Here is a 23,311-nt window from a genome sequence, read left to right on the forward strand (position 1 = left end):
CAATTGGAGATTCAATCTGGAATAAGGGAAGAAAGTTAATGATAAAGAAATAGATTTGAAAATCATTTATGTAGGGGTTACAATTGAAATCATGAGTATAAATAAGATCACCAAGGTAAAAACAATAATAACATTTATATAAGTAAAGTGTTAAATAACAAAGGGTAATTGAGTAGCTCAATAAATGGAGTTCCAGGGCTGGTATCAGGAAAACTCCTTTTCTTGAGTTAAATCTGGCTGTAGATAACATTAGTTGTGTGACTCCGGACAAGATACTTAACTCTGCCTCAGTTTCCTTAATTTTTTTTGTTTGTTTTTTTTAATTTTTTTTAGTTTCCTTATTTCTTAAATGAACTAAAGAAGAAAATGGCCACTCCTATATCCTTGCCAAGAAAACCCTGAATGGGGCTACAAACAGTTGAACATGACTGAAATGACTGAATAACTATAAAAGTTATATAGCAAATTATTTACATAATGCTTTACATTTCCTTAATTAGTTTTTAACCACATTGTGAGATGGATAGAACAAGTGTTACTATACATTCCCTCATTCTTCATGTGACATTTATTACTCATTAGAAAACTGCAGCTTACTGAGGGGAAACTTGCTCAAAGCAGCACCATAAATAAAAGTGCTGAGTCATGAATTCAGTTCCAGTTTCTTAAAGGGTAGAAAGAAAGAAGAAAAGGCCCGAGAACAGAACCTTGGAGGAGACCTGTTTATGGAGAGAGCGGAGAAAGGATAGGAGCTAGCATGATATACAGAAAATACACAGAGATGCAGGAAGAGAACCAGGAAGTTACCAGGAAGTACCTCATAAACCAAGAGAAATGAGAGTTCTAAGAAGAGAATGGTCAACAATGCTGTGAGCTTCAAAGAGGTAAAGAAAGCTGAGCACAAGAAAAGGAAGATAGAAAGGCACAAAACAACAATGATGGTCCAACTTTACTAAAGTGAAATGTGGAGACTGAAGCTTGAGGGATGAGAAGAAAGTAGATGATGAGGAAGTAGAGGTAATGTGGGTGATATACTCTGAAGTTTAGTGGTGAAGGAAAGAAGCACGATAGCTAGCTGAAGGGCTAATGGACAAGAGAATTCCATTTTGTATGGGGGGCCATCTGATTTTTTTCTCAGTTCGGAGGAAGAAATGCCAGTTGAGAGGGAGATGCTGAAATTATTAGAGAAATGAGACAAATTAGGGAACAAGATCCCAAAAGAGCTGGAGGGAGGTTGGATGAAGGGCAGATAAATGAGATTAGCTCTACAAGGGTGTTAGGATTATAAGGTGAGAACTCAGGTTGTCTGGACAGTGACAAGGTGAGAACTCAGGTTGACTTGACAGTTCTCTGGCTCAGACCTTTGGTTCGGGCCTTTAAAGGGAGTTTACACCTTAGGAATTCTAAGAGGAGCAAGTTCATTGGTGGAAGTATTTCCCCACGCCCCATTGAGTTCTCACATGCCTATTCTCTGGGAGGATAAAAGAAGGGCAGCATTGGGTCTGAGAGAATCAGCTCTGGGATAGAGTTTTGACGCCAGACAGGCTGAAAGGAGACCAGTCTGATTTGGGGAAGAACAAGAGCTGGAGGAGATTCAGAGTTCCCAAGAAACCTGCACACAGAGGAAAAGATTTTACAGATCTCCCAGAGAAGGATTATAATTGAGCAGACGACCAGTCCCTTTCACAAGGGAAAAGGGATATTTCTTCCTCAGAGACACAAAGAAAGAGAAGAAGGTAGAAATTTTGAGACAGAGATGAAGAAAACTGTGGAAGCTTTCCTAGGATCACAGAATCATATGTATCAAGACCCAGTACAAACAGTGTCTACTGTGAATCCATATGGAAGAAGTTGGGGAGTCTGTTTCTAGAAATAGAAGGGCTTCCCTTCCTGATTCAGAGCAGGTGAAGGTATTCTGTGTTTCCTAGCCACTTACCTTATAGGATCTGTTTGCTTGGCCTCTGAACTGGAATTGAGAAATACAAAAAATATTCTCAAGGTACAAAGCCTCCCTCTTTCTTCTCCCTCTTCCCCTGCCTTTTTCCTGTCTGATTGATTTGAGTGAAGAAGACATTTCTCTAGGTGGGCCTTGGGCCTTTCTATCTGGTTTGACATGTAGACTATGAGTAGGGACTTTTGTACCTTGCTCTTCCCATATGTTTCTTCTTGCTCTTAGGTAAAGTAGAATGAGACTAGGTTATATATGCAGTCTTGGGAGTTTTGAAAAATCAGGAGACCTAAACTCTTGGAGCTGGAGCCTATGGATTTTGTGGACAGTAAAATCTATTAAATAGCAAAGTCTTGAGCATTGTGCTAGACCCATATAGCAGTGGCTCAAAGGACTACAAGAGGAATTAATAGTAATTTGTCCATCACCTAGGCCACATTAGTAAGTGAACTCTATGGGGTGAAAGCTTTTTAGCAATTGTTTTAAGATAAATCCCATTCTTCCTAGGGAATGGGATGTCACAGGAAAGAGCACACCCCCAGGTATTGATATGCTTTGATAACTTATATTCTATGTGCTTTTAGTAAATAAGTCTTAATAAAAGTTAATTTATTAGCTAGTTAAATGATTCTGGGATCCTAATCACTAGTGGTTAATATTGAGAAGAAAACACCAAAATGGGGAGCCAATGGCATTAGAGAAAATCCCAGTACTTTTAAGACTACCCTAGAATCCTGAGAAGTAGTAATTAGCTTGGACATCAAATATTGGAATTGTGATAAAGATCTCAGTTTCTATAAAGTCTACATGAGGGAATCTCATCAGGACTCTTTTAAAAGTATCTTTAAAAATAGAGGACTTGGATTCAAATACCACTTTTAATGCTTATTTTCATGTGATTTTGGGTAACCCAATTAGAGAACTGGGCCTTTGCTTCCTTAGCTATAAAATATGAAGTCTGGATTAAATAGTTTCTAAGATCTCTTTTACCACTAGATCATAGAGACTATGAAAAATGATTCCTTTTCTCAAAGAGCTTACTAATGAAAAGATATAGAATATATTAATATAAATAACACAATTTTTTTTGGAGACAGATAACACTGATAACTGGGGGAGACCAGGAAAAATTTCTAGAAGAGGCAACCTCCCTGAGCCTTGAAGGGCATGAAGGATTCTCAGAGATGAAAGTGAGAAAGGAGTATGTTCCATAAATGGGAGGAAATTTCTCCAAGACATAAGGTGAGATAGAAACATCAAGTTTGGGGATGCAGGCAAGCTTGGCTGCAATGTTGAGGGCATGTAGGGGAATAGTGTGGAAGGAGGAGAGAGTGGAATAAGCCTGAAAATGTAGGTCTCACTCACTTCAGAACAACAATAACTTTCCTCAGGAAAGGCAATCATGTGCACACCAGGCAGTCATGTACACACCTGGAGATTCCTCTTACTCAACTTTCATTTTATTGTGGCCAACCAAAAGAAAAGGAAAGATTTCTTTTCATTTAGAATTTGGATGTAAGTAATTCATTCACACTCAAATTCTTCAATCTCTAAAGGCATTGCTGTTTGCTTCCATTAGGTCATTTAGAGCTTTCTGGGGCTAATTGGGAATGATAGACTGCTAACTTCTTATAAAAAAGGGGAAAAAAAGATCTATTCAGAGATATTGGAGTAGGCAGGAAAACCATGATGATTCATATTCCTAGATAATACCTTTTCTTGAACACTCATTGGCTTGTGATGTTTCTGAGTGAAGAATATCATGGCTTTAGGGGAATTATCTGTTTAGTTATAGTAAGGTATTCTCTTAGGTTTTTTAAGACAGAAGTCTCCAAATTCTTATTGGCACTTGTAACTGGCTAATGCAAATAAAATAGCCCTTTGGGAGCAAAGTGCTTATTTTATGAGGGAAATGACTTAATAAAAATTACTAAAGAATTATAGTCATACTTATCATTTAGAGGTATTTCTTACTAAAACCCCAAACCATTTATAAATAAACTAATTCATACTGAAAATTTAAGTGTTATCTTCCTTCAAGAAGAGAAACAAAATACTCCCAAACCCAGAGAGTTACTTAACCCATTAAGTTCACAAGCAGAAAAAAAATAAAAACATGAAAAGAGTATTCCTAAGTAGTCTTAGAAAACTAAGATCAGAATCTTAGTCCCTGCTCTGCCACTTAGGAGCTATGACTTTGAACAAGTCAAAAAGGTTCTCTGAACTTCAGTTTCCTCATAAGTAAAATGAGAAAAATATGTGCACCATCTGTCTCACAGGTTGGTTATCATGATCAAATGAAGCAGCATATTATAAAATCTCAAGAGACCAAAGACTCCCCTTAACAATTTACCCAACTACTGGACGTGTAGCCTTTGCTTGAAGATGTCCCTTGAAGGAAACTTTTCCTGCCATTGGAAGCAACACATTCTATTTTTGATTAGTTCTTGTTGTTAGGAATTTTTCGTCATATCACTCTTAAAATCATCTGATGACCAACTTAGAACTGGAAAGGATTTTAGAGATCATCTAAGTTAAAACTTTTATTTTTACAATGGCAGGAAATAAGAAACTAAAGAAATGAAATAGGATGTTTTAATCTGTCTGACTTCATTTTCTCATTTTTAAAATGAGAATAATAGTAAATACCTACCAGAGTTGTCATGAGAATAAAATGAAATATATATTTATGCCCTCTTCATGAAGGCTCTTTCAATGTCTGAAGACAAAATGTATTTTGCATCTATAAAATGCTGTTTGAATGTAAATAAATATTAGCTATGCAATTACTTCTACTACTAAACACTATATATCCTGGTTTCACAAAATATAATGCTTGTAAGGAATGTGAAATATTGATCTCAACTGTACCTTGAACTTTCCAGTTGACTCAGAATATCAGAGGTGAAAGAAATATTAAACTAGTTTAATCTTACATTGCAAATAAGAAACCTAAAACTCAAAAGAGCTTGTAACTTGCATTAAATTATATTAGCAAGTGAATAGCAAAATTAAGTGTTTCCTATAGAATAGAAGTAATTTACGAATATTTTCCAGGCAAGTATATCCAACCTTGATACAACTTTATGACCAGCTTGTATTATCCTAGTCATTCTACAAGCATTTATAAGGTACTTAGTTTGTGATGCTAGGCACTAAGGATACAAATGAAAAGAACAAAACAGTTTCTACTATCAAGGAGACTAGGACTTCAAACTTGGCCTTTATTTTCCTATCTTGAGAATTAGAATCTTCCCAATAATGTGGGTTGTTTTAAAAAAATCTCCTAGATGGTGCTTACACTTTTATTTCTAATCTTTTGGGAATAGGTTTAATCTGGTTCTAGATATAGAATAGGAGATCTGGAAGAGATCCAAGAGATCAAAGAATTATAGATTTGGAGCTAAAAGGATCCTTAAAGATCCAGCTCCCTCATTTTATAGGCTTGAGGAGTTTGCCTAACACTGACACAGAGAGAAAATATCAGAGATAGAATCTGAACCCAGGTCCTCTCACTGTAGAGTCAAGATCATTTTAATTCTACCACATACCTCTTAGTCTTGTAGTTTATTTTACAGATGGCCCTAGAAGTTTAGATAGCATCCACAAATACCTTCACATTCATATGATTTTAGTCATGATATTAAGATTTGGAATTTGAACCTTATTTGGATTCTATTCCATTATTGCCCAATTTGAAATAAATCCCTAAGCCAGAATACAATTGTACATTTCAGTCACACAGTCAGCTTTTGTGTCTAGAAGTGAATAATCCTTATGAGATAAGAGTATTTTTTTTTAACCAATAACTGTCCAGGTGAGGTGTTTCATAGGAAGGACATTAGGTTATTTGAAAACCTTGGAAAGCAAGCAATTCCTGGGGTAAAGACTCATTATTTCACCAAAACTGCTGGGAAATCTGGAAAACAGTCTGGAGAAAGGTATATATCAGTACCTTACACCATATGCCAAGATAAGCTCCAAATAGTAAATGTGACTTGGATAAAAAAGACTTGGAGGAGCAAGAAAAATAAATACCTTTTGCAAATATATGTAGGGAACAATTTATGACCAAATAAAAGATAAAGGACCAAAGAAGATAAAATGGACACTTTTTGATTAGGCAAAATTGTGTTTTTAAACAAATAAAACCAATATAATTAAAACTAGGAAAGAAACCATTCATTGGAAAAATATTTTTTACAGAAAGTTTCTCCAATAAAAGTAACACACACACACACACACACACACACACACACACATATATATATACATATATATAGATAGATAGATAGATATATACATATATATATATATATATATATATATATATATATATATATATATATAAAGAATTGGTTCAAATTTATAAAAATGAAACCCATTCTCTAAAAGTAAGTGGTCAAATGATATAAAAGGCAGTTTTCACAGAACTACTACAAGCTAGCAATAGCCATATGAAAAGGGGCTCTAAATGACTAATAATTAGATAATGGCAAATTAAAACAATTCTAAGGTTTCAATTCTCACACATGCTATGAGATTGGTAAAAGTGACAAAAAAGAAAATGACAATTGCTAGAACTACTTCTGGAACACAGACATAGTAATATACTATTGGAGGATCTGGAATTGCTTTTCTGGAAAGCAATTTGCAATTAATCCCCAAAGTCACAAATTTGTAGATATTCACAGTATTGTTATTGTGGTTGAACTTAAATTCTAAATAACTCACAGAAAGAAGGAAATAATGCATGTCTAGAAACATTTATGGCAGCTTTTTTTTGTGGGGGCAAATAATTGGAAACTAAGAGTTGGACATATCAGGACCAGCCATCTGGCTGAACACATTATGGTATACATCAATATGATGAATTAACATTGAGTTCTAAAATGTGATAAATATAAAAATTAATTTAGAGAAACTTGGGAAGGCCTATATGAATTGATTTAGAATAAAGCAAGCAGATCGTGGACAATAATTTATATATCTGTATTGTAAAGAAAAAAAACTTATTGAAAGGCAACACTGATCAATACAATGGGCAACTATATCTCCAGAGGACCAATAATGAAGCATGAAACTCACTTCGTTATATAGAGATGGCAGACTCAAAGTGCAAAATGAAGCACATATTTTGAGATATGTCCCATTTGTTTTCATGGACTATTCCACACTTTTTATAAGATTTTTCTGAAGAGAAGAGAGAACAGAGGATAAAGAATGTAATAAGATTTTAAATAAGAAAAAAAGGAAGGCAAGGAAAGAAGGAATCAAGGAAGGAAAAAGGAGAGGAAGGAAGGAAGGAAGGAAGGAAGGAAGGAAGGAAGGAAGGAAGGAAGGAAGGGAGGGAGGGAGGGAGGGAGGAAGAAAGAAAAGAGGAGAGAAAGAAAGGAAGAAAAGAGAGAAAGGAAGGAAGGAAAGTAACATGAAATTGGTCATTTTAATTTATAGTTGTTAAGTTCAATATTTTAAAAGGAGGAAAGAAAAACACAATTTAAAAAAAAAAGAAGAAGAAACAACCCAGACCCAAGGAGACAGCAAACAGAATTTGTCTTGGATCAAACTACTTTGGGAACACTAAAAGCACTGAAAGCTCATAAATCCCTAACCTTTTGTTGAGTGCCTGAAATAACACTAGAATTAATACCCACAAAACAGCAGCAGGACCAGCCCAGATCTTCTCTCTAGCAATGTTCAAAGTTAAGAAGTAGGATGAAGAATGAACAAGCAGAAAAAGAATACCACTACAATGTCTATTATTGAATATTCCTTCAATCAAGAAACTAAAGACACAAATGCAAAAGAAGGTAATGAATCCAAAACATCCTTCAAGCAATGTCTCAGAGAAAACCATAGGTTGACTACAAACTCAACTTGAATTCCTGGAAAAGAAAAATCAAGAATTTTTAAAAAGAGTTAAAATGTTTTTATAAATGAAATCAAAGTGTTTGAGAAAGAAATTAGCTTCCGGCCAAGATGGCGGCGTGGAGGCAGACAGCTGCTTGAGCTCCGCGTTTTCTCTCAGGACTTACTTCATGACAAGCCACGGAATTAATGCTTGACCAGAAAAGAAACCCACAAACAATCACCAACAGAAGATATCCTTGAAATTTGCCAGACAAGGTCTGTGTTTGCTTGGGGGAGGGGACGAACAGACTGGGCACAGACTGAGGGCAGGCAGTGAGAGCAAGGCAGGCAGCTCACACAGCTCAGACCTGAGTGGGGAGGGATGTGATCTCTTCCATTTATGCCAAGTGACTTTTACCACAGTGTGGATATTCCATCTTTGCAGTAAGCCAGTAACAATAGGAGAGCGTGTAAACATCGGAGGTGAAGAATAAACCCCCTGGAAAACTAGCATCTCTCGGGACCCGGCTACCCCCACCCCCACTAGGAGTGACTCAGCACGTTTTCAGAGCCTCAGAGCACAGACACAGCTCAGCCATTGCTGTCCTGTTAGTGCCTCACTGCTGCCTCCCACAGTCTATAGAGATGTAGAGAAAGCCCCGTAACTATCGAGCTGCATCCTTACCCCCTAAAAATAGACCAATTGTTTCTCTTGTCAATCTGTTTTCTTTGATTCCCGCTCTGACAAAATGAACAAAAAATTCAAAAGGGCTCTAACCATTGACAGCTTCTGTATATAGAGAGAGCAGACTTCAAATACTGAGGAGACTAAAAGCAGATTATCTCCAGAGGAATGCCCTAAGGGGGATATGATCTGCTCCTCAATACATAAGACTCTCATAGAGGAAATCAAAAAGGCTCTCACAAGAGAGCTAGAAGAGAAATGGGAAAAGGAAAGGGAAGCTTGGCAAGAGAGTCTGGAGAAGTCATCCCACGCACTTAAAGACAGAGTGGATAAAGAAATCAAATTGCTGAAACACAAAATTAGTGAATTAGAAAAGGTAAACAACAACTCCAAGGAAAACAGCATTAGTTAGCTGGAAAAAGAAAACAGCTCTCCAAAAAATAAAATAGATGAAATGGAAAAAAATTTCATAGAAGAAGAAAACTCACTTAAAAACACAATTGGACAATTATAAAAAGATATAAAAAAAGTGAGTGAAGAAAATACATCATTGAAAATTAGACTTGAACAAGTAGAAATGAATGACTCAAGGAGAAACCCAGAAGTAATCAAGCAAAACCAGAAAAATGAAACAATTGAAAAGAATGTCAAGTACCTTATTGGAAAGACAACAGACCTGGAAAATAGATCCAGGAGAGACAATTTGAGAATAATCAGATTCCCTGAAAAATGTGAGGAAAAAAAGAGCCTGGACACTATTTTCCAGGAAATTATCAAAGCAAACTGCCCAGATGTTTTGGAAACAGAGGGTAAAATAGACATTTAAAAAATTCATTGATCACCTACTGAAAGGGACCCTGAAATCAAAATGCCAAAAATATACTGGCCAAGTTCAAGAACCATCAGACGAAGGAAAAAATATTGGAAGCTGCTAGAAAAAAGCAATTCAGATATGGAGGAGCCACAATAAGGATAACTTAGGATCTAGCAGCATCCACATTAAAAGAACGAAGGGCCTGGAATATGATATTCCAAAAGGCTAAGGAACTTGGTATGCAGCCAAGAATAACTTACCCAGCAAAAATGAGCATCGTTTTCCAGGGAAGATGGGCATTTAATGAAGTAAATGAATTCCATCTATTCTTGATGAAAAAACCAGATCTACACAAAATGTTTGATCTTCAAATACAGAATTCAAGAGATTTCTAAAAAGGTAAAAAGAAATCTTGAGAACAATATTTCTGCCATAAAGATATGTAAAGAACACATGTATAATTTGTCCTAGAAATTAGAGGTGGAAAGGAAATTATATCATAAAAAAGTGTAAAGTGGTGGTACTACATCTAATGAAGAGCAAAGGTAACCTATTATATCTGAGAGAAAGATAGAAGGGGCATGAACATAGTGTGTATCAATAGACATATTCAATTTATGATGATACTTCTTCCACTTCATTGAAAAGTGACAGGGAAGGAGTAAGCTAAGGGGAAGGGAATACAGAAATTGTGAGAAAAAGGGGTAAAATAGGAAGAGGAACTTTAAGGTGGGGGATGGATAATAAAAAGGGAGGGCTGTGAAAAGCAAGTGGTGTTAACAACTTTAATACTGGGTAAGGAGGTAAGAGGGAAGGAAAGGAGAAAAGCATAAGCAGGGGTTAATAGGATGGAAAGCAATATAGAATTAGTCCTTCTAACCATAAATGTGAATGGGGTAAACTCCCTCATAAAGAGGAAGCAGTTAGCAGACTGGATTAAAAGCCAGAATCCTACTATATGTTGTTTATAGGAAACACACCTGAAACAGGGTGATACATTCAGAATAAAAGTAAAAGGGTGGAGCAGAATTTACTATGCTTCAGGTGAAGCCAAAAAAGCAGGGGTAGCCATCCTCATCTCAGATCAACCAAAAAAAAAAAAATTGATCTAATTAAAAGAGATAAGGAAGGGCATTATATCCTGCTAAAGGGTAGCATAGATAATGAAGCAGTATCAATATTAAACATATACACACCAAGTGGTGCAGCATCTAAATTCTTAAAAAAGAAATTAAGAGAGCTGCAAGAAGAAATAGATAGTAAAACTATAATAGTGGGAGATCTCAACCTTGCACTCTCAGAATTAGATAAATCAAACCACAAAATAAATAAGAAAGAGGTCAAAGAGGTAAATAGAATACTAGAAAAGTTTGATATGATAGATCTTTGGTGAAAGTTAAATGGAGACAGACAGGAGTACACTTTCTTCTCAGCAGTTCATGGAATCTATAGAAAAATTGATCATATACTAGGACATAAAAACCTCAAAATCAAATGCAGTAAGGTAGAAATAGTAAATGCATCCTTTTCAGACCACAGTTCAATGAAAATTACATTTAATAAAAAGCCAGGGGAAAATAGACCAAAAAATAATTGGAAACTAACTAATCTTATTCTAAAGAATGATTGGGTAAAACAGCAAATCATAGACATAATTAATAACATCATCCAAGAAAATGACAACAATGAGACATCATACTAAAATGTGTGGGATACAGCCAAAGCAGTAATAAGGAGAAGTTTTATATCTCTAGAGGCCCACTTGCATAAACTAGAGAAAGAGAAGGTCAATGAATTGGGCTTATAACTAAAAATGCTAGAAAAGGAACAAATAAAAAACCCCCAAACAAACACGAAACTTGAAATTCTAAAAATAAAAGGTGAGACTAATAAAATGGAAAGTACAAAAACTATTGAATTAATTAATAAAACTAAGAGTTGCTTCTATGAAAAAAAAACAACAAAATAAACAAAGCCTTAGTAAATCTGATTTTAAAAAGAAAGACGAAAAGAAAATTGTTAGTCTTAAAAATGAAAAGGGAGAACTTACCACTAATGAAGAGGAAATTAGAACAATAGTTAGGAGCTACTTTGCTCAACTTTATGCCAGTAAATTCGATAACTTAAATGAAATGGAAGAATACCATCAAAAATACAGCTTGCCCAGATTAACAGAGGAAGAAGCAAACATTCTAAATAGTCCCATTTCAGAAAAAGAAATAGAACAAGCTACTAACCAACTCGCTAAGAAAAAATCCCCAGGACCACATGGATTTACATGTGAATTCTACCAAACATTTAAAGAACAACTAACTCCAATGCTATATAAACTATTTGAAAAAATAGGGATTGAAGGAGTCCTACCAAATTCCTTTTATGACACAGACATGGTACTGATACCTAAACCAAGTAGGCTGAAAACAGAGAAAAAAATTATAGACCAATCTGCCTAATGAATATTGATGCTAAAATCTTAAATAAAATATTACCAAAAAGACTACAGAAAATCATCCCTAGGATAATACACTATGACCAAGTGGGATTTATACCAGGAATGCAGGGCTATTTCAATATTAGGAAAACTATTAGCATTATTGACCATATCAATAACCAAATTAACAAAAATCGTAGGATCATCTCAATAGATGCAAAAAAAGCATTTGATAAAATCCAACATCCATTCCTACTAAAAACACTTGAGAGTATAGGAATAAATGGACTATTCCTTAAAATAATAAGGAACATATATTTAAAACCATCAGTAAACATCATATGTAATGGTGATAAACTGGAACCTTTCCCAGTAAGATTAGGAGTGAAACAAGGTTGCCCACTATCACCATTACTATTCAACATAGTACTAGAAATGTTAGCATCAGCAATAAGAGCCTAGAAAGAGATTCAAGGAATTAGAGTAGGTAATGAGGAAATCAAACTATCACTCTTTGCAGATGACATGATGGCATACTTAGAGAACCCCAAGGACTCTGCTAAAAAGCTATTAGAAATAATTCAGAACTTTAGCAAAGTTGCAGGATACAAAATCCACATAAATCCTCAGCATTTTTATACATTACCAACACAATCCAACAGCAAGAGATACAAAGAGAAATTTCATTCAAAATAACTGTCGATAGTATAAAATATTTGGGAACATATCTACCAAAGGAAAGTCAGGAATTATATGAGCAAAATTACAAAACACTTGCCACAAAAATAAAGTCAGATTTAAATAATTGGAAAGACATTAAGTGCTCTTGGATAGGCTGAGCGAATATAATCAAGATGATAATACTCTCTAAACTAATCTATTTATATATCAATCATAGTCCCAAGAAACTATGTTAATGACCTAGAAAAAAATAACAACAAAATTCCTATGGAAGAACAAAAGATCGAGAATTTCAAGAGAAGTAATGAAAAAAAAATCAAATGAAGGTGGTCTAGCTGTACCTGATCTAGAACTGTATTATAAAGCAGCAGTCACCAAAACTATTTGGTATTGGCTAAGAAATAGACTAGTTAATCAGTGGAATAGGTTAGGTTCACAGGGCAAGATAGTGAATAAAAATAGCAATCTAGTGTTTGACAAACCCAAAGATCCCAACTTTTTGGATAAGAATTCATTATTTGACAAAAACTGCTGGGAAAACTGGAAATTAATATGGCAGAAATTAGGCATGGACCCACACTTAACACCACATATTAAGATAAGATCAAAATGGGTCCATGATTTAGGCATAAAGAATGAGATCATAAATAAATTAGAGGAACATAGGATAGTCTACCTCTCAGACTTGTGAAGGAGGAAGGACTTTGTCACCAAAGGAGAACTAGAGATCATTATTGATCACAAAATAGAAAATTTTGATTACATCAAATTAAAAAGCTTTTGTACAAACAAAACTAATGCAAACAAGATTAGAAGGGAAGTATCAAATTGGGAAAACATTTTTACAGTTAAAGATTCTGATAAAGGCCTCATCTCTAAAACATACAGAGAATTGACTTTAATTTATAAGAAATCAAGCTGTTCTCCAATTGATAAATGGTCAAAGGATATGAATAGACAATTTTCAGATGATGAAATTGAAACTATTTCCACTCATATGAAAGAGTGTTCCAAATCACTATTGATCAGAGAAATGCAAATTAAGACAACTCTGAGATACCACTACACACCTGTCAGTTTGGCTAAGATGACAGGAACAAATAATGATGAATGTTGGAGGGGATGTGGAAAAACTGGGACACTGATGCATTGTTGGTGGAGTTGTGAAACAATACAACCATTCTGGAGAGCAATCTGGAATTATGCCCCAAAATTTATCAAACTGTGTGTACCCTTTGATCCAGCAGCGCTACTACTGGGCTTATATCCCAGGGAAATACTAAAGAGGGAAAAGGGACCTGTATGTGCCAAAATGTTTGTGGCAGCTCTTTTTGTATTGGCTAGAAACTGGAAAATGAATGGATGCCCATCAATTAGAGAATGGTTGGGTAAATTATGGTATATGAATGTTATGGAATATTATTTTTCTGTAAGAAATGACCAACAGGATGAATACAGAGAGGCTTGGAGAGACTTACATCAACTGATGCTGAGTTAAACGAGCAGAACTAGGAGATCACTATATGATACTGTATGAAGATGTACTCTGATGGAAGTGGATATCTTCGACATAGAGAAGAGCTAATCCAATTCCAATTGATCAATGATGGACAGAATCAGCTACACTGGGATAAGGAACACTGGGAAATGAGTGTAAACTGTTAGCATTTTTTGTTTTTCTCCCCAGATTATTTTTACCTTCCGAATATAATTCTTCCTTTGCAACAATAACAACAACAACAAAATTCGATTCTGCTCATATATATTGTACCTGGGATAAACTATAACATATTTCATATGTATGGGAATGCCTGCCATCTAGGAGAGGGGGTAGAGGGAAGGAGGGGAAAAATTCGAAACAGAAGGGCGTACAAGGGATCATGTTGTAAAAAATTACCTATGTAGTGTCCAAAAAAAGTTATAAGTATTAAAGTAATAAAAAAGAAAGAAATTAGAAACAAAATGAGAGAGGTATGGAAGAAAGTATTCGAAAGGGAATTATAGTTTAGCACTTGATGTACAAAACCTTGTCCACCAAAAAACTCCTTGAAAATTGGAACGAACCAGCCTGAAGTCAATGATTTTATGAGGCAACAAGAAATATTAAAATCAAAAGCCTCAAAAATAGAATAAATTATATTATATCTCAGAACAAGGGCAACAGATCTGGAAAATAGATCAAGGGAAAAAAAATTATGAATCATTGGATGGAGTGTCAGTAACAAAAAAAGAGCCAAACATCATATTTCAAGAAAACTCCCCAAGTCTTTTAGAATTAAATGACAAATTGAAAATAGATATTATAATTTTGTCACTTTGGGGAAGATACTCCAAGATGAAAACACCCAGTAATGTCCTAACCAAAATCCAGAACTTCCAGGTCAAAACAAAAATAACAAAAGCAATCAGAAAGAAAGCATTCAAGTGCCCCAGAGGAATCATGTAATTTAGTGGCCACCTCTATAAAGGAGTAAAGAATTTGGAATATTATATACCAGAAGGCAAAGAACATGGGCTAATAACCAAGATTACCTTCCCCAGCAAGACTGAGCATAATCCTACAGGGGAAAAACGTGGATCTTTAATGAAATGCAGCACTTCAAGCATTCCTGATGGAAAGATCATCATTAGAGAGAAACTTTAAATACAGAGTAAAGAACATAAAAAGGTAAGCAGGAATGAACAATTTAAAAAGGATTAAATGAGGAGAGACTAAATCATTCAAACATGGGAAAATATACATGTGTTTCTTCTGAATTGTATTATCATCAGGGGTCATAGAAGAGTTTAATTAGACAAAACTTGAGAGTGGTTCTATTACATCCTGATGATGTGAAGAGAAGAATGGAGAATCTGAGGAAGAGGATGGCAGGAAGAGGATGACAGGAATGCATGGTGGGAGGGAGAGAAATTAGGGAAAATTATCTCAGATAATTAAGGTACACAGGTTTAGATTCCTCTATAGACATGGAGGAGGAAATGAGGGAAATAACAGACACTTGGACTTGGTTCTCATCAGAACTGGTTAAAAGTAAGAAGATACACATAGTTGGTGTGAGGAAAATATTTTGTTATTCATCCTTTATTAACATTTTGAACCTAGTTTTATATGGCTAGATATTTTCTAATCCAAAAGCTTACTGTGAAGGTCAGGCTAACCTTGGAGATGCTTTTTTTGCGGTCAGACTAACCTTAGGAAAAATGGATGGCTGCAGAACATATTCCAACCAGGTCTTGTTTTAGGTCCACCCAAAGCTTGTAGTTTGTTTCCACCAGATTTGAATGTTCATACTTTAACCATTGATATACATCTCAAATTACTTTTCTCTGGAAACTACCTACTCCCTACATGAAGCCAATTAAGCAAAAGACTTTATTCTGTTGTTTGAACTCTATATTGTGACATCACAAAGACTCTGGAGGGAGAAACACCTTTTGCTGATTCTCTCTACCAAATAACCTAATACAATTTTTTCTAAAACTATTTCTGATTTTAGGGTTCATTTTCATGACTAACACTAGATTATACATTTCACTCAGGAGAGAAATATTAGGGAAAGGAGAAAAGAGTTTAGAGGGAGATCAAAGTAAGAGAGAAATTAAACCTCATCAAAACTACAAATATGTACAGAAATATAGCTCTTTTTGAGGTGGAAAAGACTGAAACATTTATTAAGTGTTTTACTATGTGTCAAGTTTTGGGGATACAAATAGAAAAATGAGACATAATTCCTGCTATCAAGAAACCCACATGCAAATGGAGGAGTGAATACATGCAGAAAACTTTGTCAAAAAAGTTTTGTGGTTCTTAGAGTATAGCTTAAAAACAGATGTTAATACTTCTTTAATATTGTTCTCACAGATAAAATGATAGTAATTTTAAAATGTTGAAACCTTTGACAATGCCAAGGATTTGGTGACAAAAACTTTTTTTTCCTGGGTTTTCAATAATTGTCGCTCTAGCATTTTCAGGAGTTTTGTTAATCAAAAAGCCATGACAATTCTTTCCTGATATGATGGCTGAGGGGATGAGGCTGAAATCTATTGGGTTCAGCATTTTGAGATGTTTCAATTCAGACCCGAGGACATGGCAGTCAATGTGGTAGTGGTAGTCTGATTTGTCTGATACCTACTGTTTCCTATCTCTCTCTCAGAGTACTTGCTGTTTCATCTATGCTGGCTTACCTGCCCTGTGTGTGGAAGTTGATTAGCTATTAATGAGAATGGCTGGACAGAGAAGATGCTTGCTTGAATGATAACTTTAAGGGCTAACTGGAAGCAATACTGGTAATCTGGAAGTTTTCAACATTTCCAGGATTCCTATGCCTATTTGACTGTTGGTGCCGGAAGAAAAGTGCCTACAAGCAGCTAACTGGTACAGTGGATAGATTATGGGACCTATAGTCAACAAGATATGAGTTAAAATATTTTCTTTGCCCAGGATATCAGTTGTGTGATTTTTACAAAATTTAAAGCACTATTTGAAAATTAGCTATTATAAGATAAGAGGACCTAGTAAAGATCCCAGTGATCCAGGTGATCCAGAATGAAGACTGACCAGTAGCATATCTCTAGACAGGAAGGAGAACCAAGAGAGATCAATGTCATGAAAATTCAAAGAGAGGCTGATGGTTTGGAGGACAGAATGATCAGGACAGTGAAATGTTGCAAGAAGGAGGATAACTGAGAAAAATCACTGTATTTAGGATGATAAGATGATAGGATCATAAATCTAAATCTAGATATCTTAGAATCATTTATTCCAATTCCTTCATTTTACAAATGAATAAACTGAGGCACAAAAAGTTAAGTGACTTGTTGAAGGTCACACAGGTTATCAATGTCAGAGTTGTCTGGAAACTTTCAAGGAAAAAGTTTCATTTGAGTTATGAGATCAGAAGGATTCAAAGGAGTTGAGAGGTGAATGGGAAGTGACGAAGTAAAAGCAAAGATTGTGGCCAGATTTTTTTTCTGGGAGCTTGTGAAAGAAGAGAGATACAAGTGATCAGCTTGAAAGAATAGTAGGATCAAGCAAAAGATCTATTTTGGGGGTTTTGTCTTATTTTTTTAGACATGAAGATCTGGGCATATGTGTAAGCATAAAGGAAGGATCTGTTAGATGAACTGTGAAAACTGATGGTATAGAGAGGATATCTCTAGAAAATATGGGATAGATTGGGATTTGTAGTTGATTCAGTCAGTGGAGTGATGTGACTTCCTTCACTGAGGAGTAGAAAAGATAAATGATGGGACTAATCTAAGACTGGAGTTTGAAAAAGGTAATAAAATAAGGTAAATGAAAGTATAAAAACTGAACTAGTTAACTGTGGGTAAAGATTTTGAAAAAAGGCACATAAGACCAGATAAGAGGTAGGAAAACAGAAATTGGTGGAGTAATTAGTAATTGCGGTGAGGATGAAGGACCTGAGGATGGGTCTCTCTCTTGACAGAAAAGTGATGGACTAGGAGTGAGGATAAGATAGATATTTTCAGGCATGACATACATATTGACTCATTTTGCTTGATGTTATTTGTTATGATGGAGGGCTTCCATTTGGGAGAGGTGAATTGGGGAAGATGGAGTTGCATCTGTAGTAGTTAACAGAAAAAAATATAGTATCAGTAGAACACTTTAAAATACACAGAAGAAGAAAGCAGAAGGAAGTTCAGAAGGGGACAGAGATAAACGGTTGTTTTGTTATTTTGACATTAAATATAACATAAAATGTACTTCACAGTTTCTTATGTAATCTTCTTTTCTATTCTTTGTATGCTGATTTTTTCAAGTTTATTAAATTCATAATTTGTCAGAAATTTAAAAAATAAAGAAAAGGGAAAGGATGATCCAGAAAAACAGACAGCAGGATCTAGGTAGGCTGATAAATCAAGATGAAGTGAAGCTCATGGGAGGAAAGGCAAAAATGACTGGCATGAGTAGTAAAACCTGGAGAAAGGTGATATGAAACAAGAAGCATGCTTTCTTGGTCACTTTCCTGAATCAGCATGGGCTGGGTTGGTTAGAAAGAGGAATAAGTGAAGGTAAATCCAGAATGGAGATAATAATTTCTGGATTTTCAGAGTAAACTATAATTTTGTTGAGTCTTTCTATAAATAAGTCCAATCAAATATTTTTTCCATGCTTGAACTGAGTCTTTTTAAAAATTTTATTTTTTATTATAGCTGTTTATATACAAAGCATATGCATGGGTAATTTTTCAACATTGACCCTTGCAAAATCTTCTATTCCAACTTTTCCCCTCTTCCCCACCCCCCTCCTCTAGATGGCAGGTAGTCCTATACATGCTAAATATGTTAAAGTATATGCTAAATACAATACATGTATACATATTTATAGTTATCTTGTTGCACAGAAAAGATCGGATTTAGAAAGAAGGTAAAAATAACCTGAGAAGAAAAAAATGCAAGCAAACAGTAACAGAAAGCGTGGAAATGTTATGTTGTGGTCCATATTCATTTCCCAGTATTCTTGCTCTGGGTGTAGCTGGTTCTGTTCATTATAGATAAATTGGAACTGATTTGGATCCTCTCATTGTTGAAGAGAGCCATGTCCATCAGAATTGATCATCATGTAGTATTGTTGCTGAAGTGTATAATGATCATTTCACTTGGCATCAGTTCATGTATATCTCTCCAAGACCCTCTGTATTCATCCTGCTAGTCATTTTTTATACAACAATAATATTCTATAACATTTATATACCACAATTTACCCAACCATTATCCAATTGATGGGCATTCCTTCAGTTTCCAGTTTCTGGCCACTACAAAGAGGGCTGCCACAAACATTCTTGCACATACAGGTCCTTTTCCCTTCTTTAATATCTCTTTGGGATATAAGCCCCGTAGTAACACTGCTGGGTCAAAGGATATGCACAGTTGGATAACTTTTTGAGCATAGTTCCAAATCTTTCTCCAGAATGTTTGGATCCATTCACAACTCCACCAATAATGTATCAGTGTCCCAGTTTTCCCATGTGCCCTCCAACATTCATCATTATCTTTTCCTGTCATCTTAGCCAATCTGACAGGTGTGTAGTGGTATCTCAGAGTTGTCTTAATTTGCATTTCTCTAATCAATAGTGAGTTGGAACACTCTTTCATATGAATGGAAATAGTTTCAATTTCATCATCTGAAAATTGTCTGTTCATATCCTTTGACCATTTATCAATTGGAGAATGGCTTGATTTCTTACAAATTAGAGTCAATTCTCTATATATGTTGGAAATGAGGCCTTTATCAGAACCTTTAGCTGTAAAAATGTTTTCCTAGTTTATTGCTTCCCTTCTAATTCTGTCTACATTAATTTTATTTCTACAAAGCTTTTTTTATTAATCATTTTTATTTACCAGATATATGCATGGGTAATTTTACAACATTGACAATTGCCAAACTCCTTGTTCCAATTTTTTCCCCTCCTTCCCCCCCCAGATGGCAGATTGACCAATATATGTCAAATATGCTAGAGTATAATTAAATACTATGTATACATGACCAAACAGTTGTTTTGCTGTACAAAAAAAAAAAATCGGACTTTGAAATAGTGTACAATTAGCCTGTGAAGGAAATCCAAAATGCAGGCAGACAAAATTAGAGGGACTAGAAATTCTATTTAGTGGTTCATAATCATCTCCTAGAGTTCTTTTGCTGGGTGTAGCTGGTTCAGTACTAAAAAACTTTTTAACTTAATATAATCGAAATTTTTTTATTTTGTGATCAATAGTTCTTCTTTGGTTATAAATTCCTTCCTCTTCCACAAATCTGAGAGATAAACTACCCTATGTTCTTCCAATTTATTTATAATTTCATTCTTTATGCCTAAATCATAAACCCAATTTGATCTTATCTTGGTGTATGATGTTAAATGTGGGTCAATGTCTAGTTTTTGCCTTTCTAGTTTCCAATTTTCCCAGGAGTTTTTGTTAAATAATGAATTCTTATCCCAAAGGCTCAGGTCTTTGGGTTTGGCAAACATTAGATTGCTATAGTTACTGACTATTTTGTCCTGTGAATCTAACTTATTTCACTGATCAACTAGTCTATGTCTTAGCCAATACCAAATGGTTTTGGTGACCACTGCTTTATAATAGAGTTTATATCAGGTATAACTAGGCCACCTTCATTTCAATCAAATGGTATTAATCTTAATGGGTGCTCAACAAATACATGTTGAATTGAATTAGAGTTTAATTGAGTGACATCTTTTGAGATCCTTTATTCTAAAAGAGGGAGAAATCAATTTGTTTTTTGTTTGTTTGTTTGTTTGTTTTAACTGGAGAATGTGGATGTGCTTCTATATCTGTGCATCTGTGTTTTGAAGCCAAGGAAAGGGAGAAGAGAGAAGAAGAGTTGGGGACCATGGAGGATACTAGTTGTAATTAGTTAATTACTAATTGTAATTAATTAGTTGCTATCAGATCATCTTATGGGTTTCAAGTATACAATTTATCTCTGCATCTCACTTCCCATTATGAATTCTCATGAATAACCAAGTTCACTACAACTTCTGGTATCAAATTAGCTTCTATGAATAGTTCAAGCTCTTCTTGATCCTATGAAAATTATTGGCATGTTTTGATTTAGAAATCCAGAAAAATGTGAAATTAAATGTAGGATCATGGGATTTATGCCTAATTCAGATGCTGAGGGAGTTTATGAGGTACAAATGAATGGAAAGGTTGATCTTTAGCAGAGGGTCTTAATTTCCACAATAAAATTTCAAAAGCATAAAAAAGAAACCCTTCCACCCCTTCTGTTCATGCCTGCATTGTCTGAAATAACACATAGCAAACAAAGTACACAAATTGATGACCAATTTTGCATAGGTTTGTATGTAATTCATTACTTTAAATATTTCAATAAAGAGATTACCATAGCAACCCTCCCATCTTATGACATATGTCATGCAGAAAACCAGCCAAGGAAGCACACACACACACACACACACACACACACACACACACACACAGAGGCACACTCATACCCTGTGAACTTCAGTACTTTTGATGACAATAAAGAGTGAATGTTTTATGATTGATGTATTTTCTTAGTTTTTTTTTTTTTAGTTACCAATTTAAAAAGGAGACTTAATTATTCTCTCCTCTTAACATTTCTCCTTTCCTTTCTTCAGATTGTTTTCTCTCTATCCCCTGAAATGTTGGAAACAGCTCATGCCTCCCCCAGAATCTGCAGATATATGTTCCTGACAGTAAACCTACGCTATGCAAATGTTTAAATGGCAAAAATCTCTATGTTTTAAGAAATGAAGTGAATCCAGAAGAATCTTGCTTTAGATGAAAGAGCAGGGTGTAAAAAGCCACCATGACTTCCTAGTGTTAATATAAACAATTTCTCACTGAACATTGTCTGTTGGTTTTGATTTTAAGTAAACTTGGCTAAGCAAATACTTGTCCAGTGATAGGGTGCTTTTTTGAGAGACAGGATCCCAAATTGTGATACAGAAACCACTATACTTTTTGTATTCCCAGAGAACCAAGCTTATTTCGCATTTCCTTTGTGCTTCACAGAATCACAGAACCTCAGAGTGAGAATTGTGGGGGACATCTGTTTCATCTAATTCCTGATTAGGAATATTCTCAACATCATTTCTCACCAATAGAAGTCTAGCTTTTGCTCGAGGGCTTCTAATGAGAGGAAATCTAGCTATAAAGGTAGTTCATTTCACTTTTGGATAACCCTAATCATTAGAGAAATTTTCTCAACATGGAGCCTACATGTCTCTCTGTAATTTCTACCAGTTTACATAAGTTTTAGACTCTGGAACCCAGCATGATAAATCTAATTCATTGTGACCCCCATAATATGTGGTTTTATGATGTTATAATTTGACATTTGGAGTAGTGAAGTATAGAATAATGAATGGTACTGAATGAAGGAGTAATGAAGAAATATGCATTTATATGCTAACTTTCTTAAGCTTATAGAAATACCACTTGTTAATTATCCAGAAAAGGAGAATATAATATCTAATGTATCCATAAAAGTTGCTCTATACTTGTTCTTAGGCAAATGGTTTTATTGATTGGAACCCCAATTGATAAATGGTCAAAGGATATGAAAAGACAATTTTCAGATGACTAAATTAAAGTCATCTATAGTTACATGAAAAAATATTCTAAATCACTATTGATTAGGAAAATGAAAATTAAAACATTTGAGGCATCACATCATACCTCTGAGATTGGCTAAGATGATAGGAAAAATAATGATAAATGTTGGAGGGGATGTGGGAAAACTGGGACACTAATGCACTGTCGGTGAAATGATCCTACCATTCTGAAGAGCAATCTGGAGCTATACCTAAAGGGCTATAAAACTGTGTATATCCTTTAACCCAGTAGTGTCATTACTGGATCTGTATCCCAAGAAAATCATAAAGGAGGGAAATGTGCAAATTTTTTTGTATCAGTTCTTTATTTATATTTTAAAAATTAATTTTATAATTATAACATTTTTTGGCAGTACATATGTATAGGTAATTTTTTTTACAACATTATCCCTTGTACTCTTTCTGTTCCAAATTTTTCCCCTCCTTGCTTCTACCCCCTCCCCTAGATGGCAGGCATTCCCATATATATTAAATATCTTATAGTATATCCTAGGTACAATATATATGTGCAGAACCTAATTTTGTTGTTGTTGTTGTTGTTGCAAAGGAAGAATTTGATTCGGAAGGTAAAAATAACCTGGGGAGAAAAAAAAATGCTAACAGAGTGTAGCTGATTCTGTCCATCATTGATCAATTGGAATTGGATTAGCTCTTCTCTATGTTGAAGATATCCACTTCCATCAGAGTACATCTTCATACAGTGTCATTGTTAAAGTGTATAATGATCTCCTAGTTCTGCTTGTTTCACTCAGCA

At 34.9% G+C, this 23,311-nt stretch overlaps 2 long non-coding RNA genes across 2 annotated transcripts in view; both read left to right on the forward strand.

Moving 5' to 3' along the window:
* Positions 1-23,311, forward strand: part of LOC141565904 (uncharacterized) — a 145,412-nt gene that overhangs the window by 16,750 nt on the left and 105,351 nt on the right. The window lies entirely within an intron of this gene.
* On the forward strand, positions 840-21,788 carry LOC141541144 (uncharacterized). Its single transcript, XR_012481669.1, has 3 exons — positions 840-1,017; positions 3,046-3,190; positions 21,559-21,788. It is a non-coding gene; the product is annotated as an uncharacterized LOC141541144 (long non-coding RNA).

Source organism: Sminthopsis crassicaudata, chromosome 4 (genome assembly GCF_048593235.1).
Source record: "Sminthopsis crassicaudata isolate SCR6 chromosome 4, ASM4859323v1, whole genome shotgun sequence".
NCBI lineage: Eukaryota > Metazoa > Chordata > Mammalia > Dasyuromorphia > Dasyuridae > Sminthopsis > Sminthopsis crassicaudata.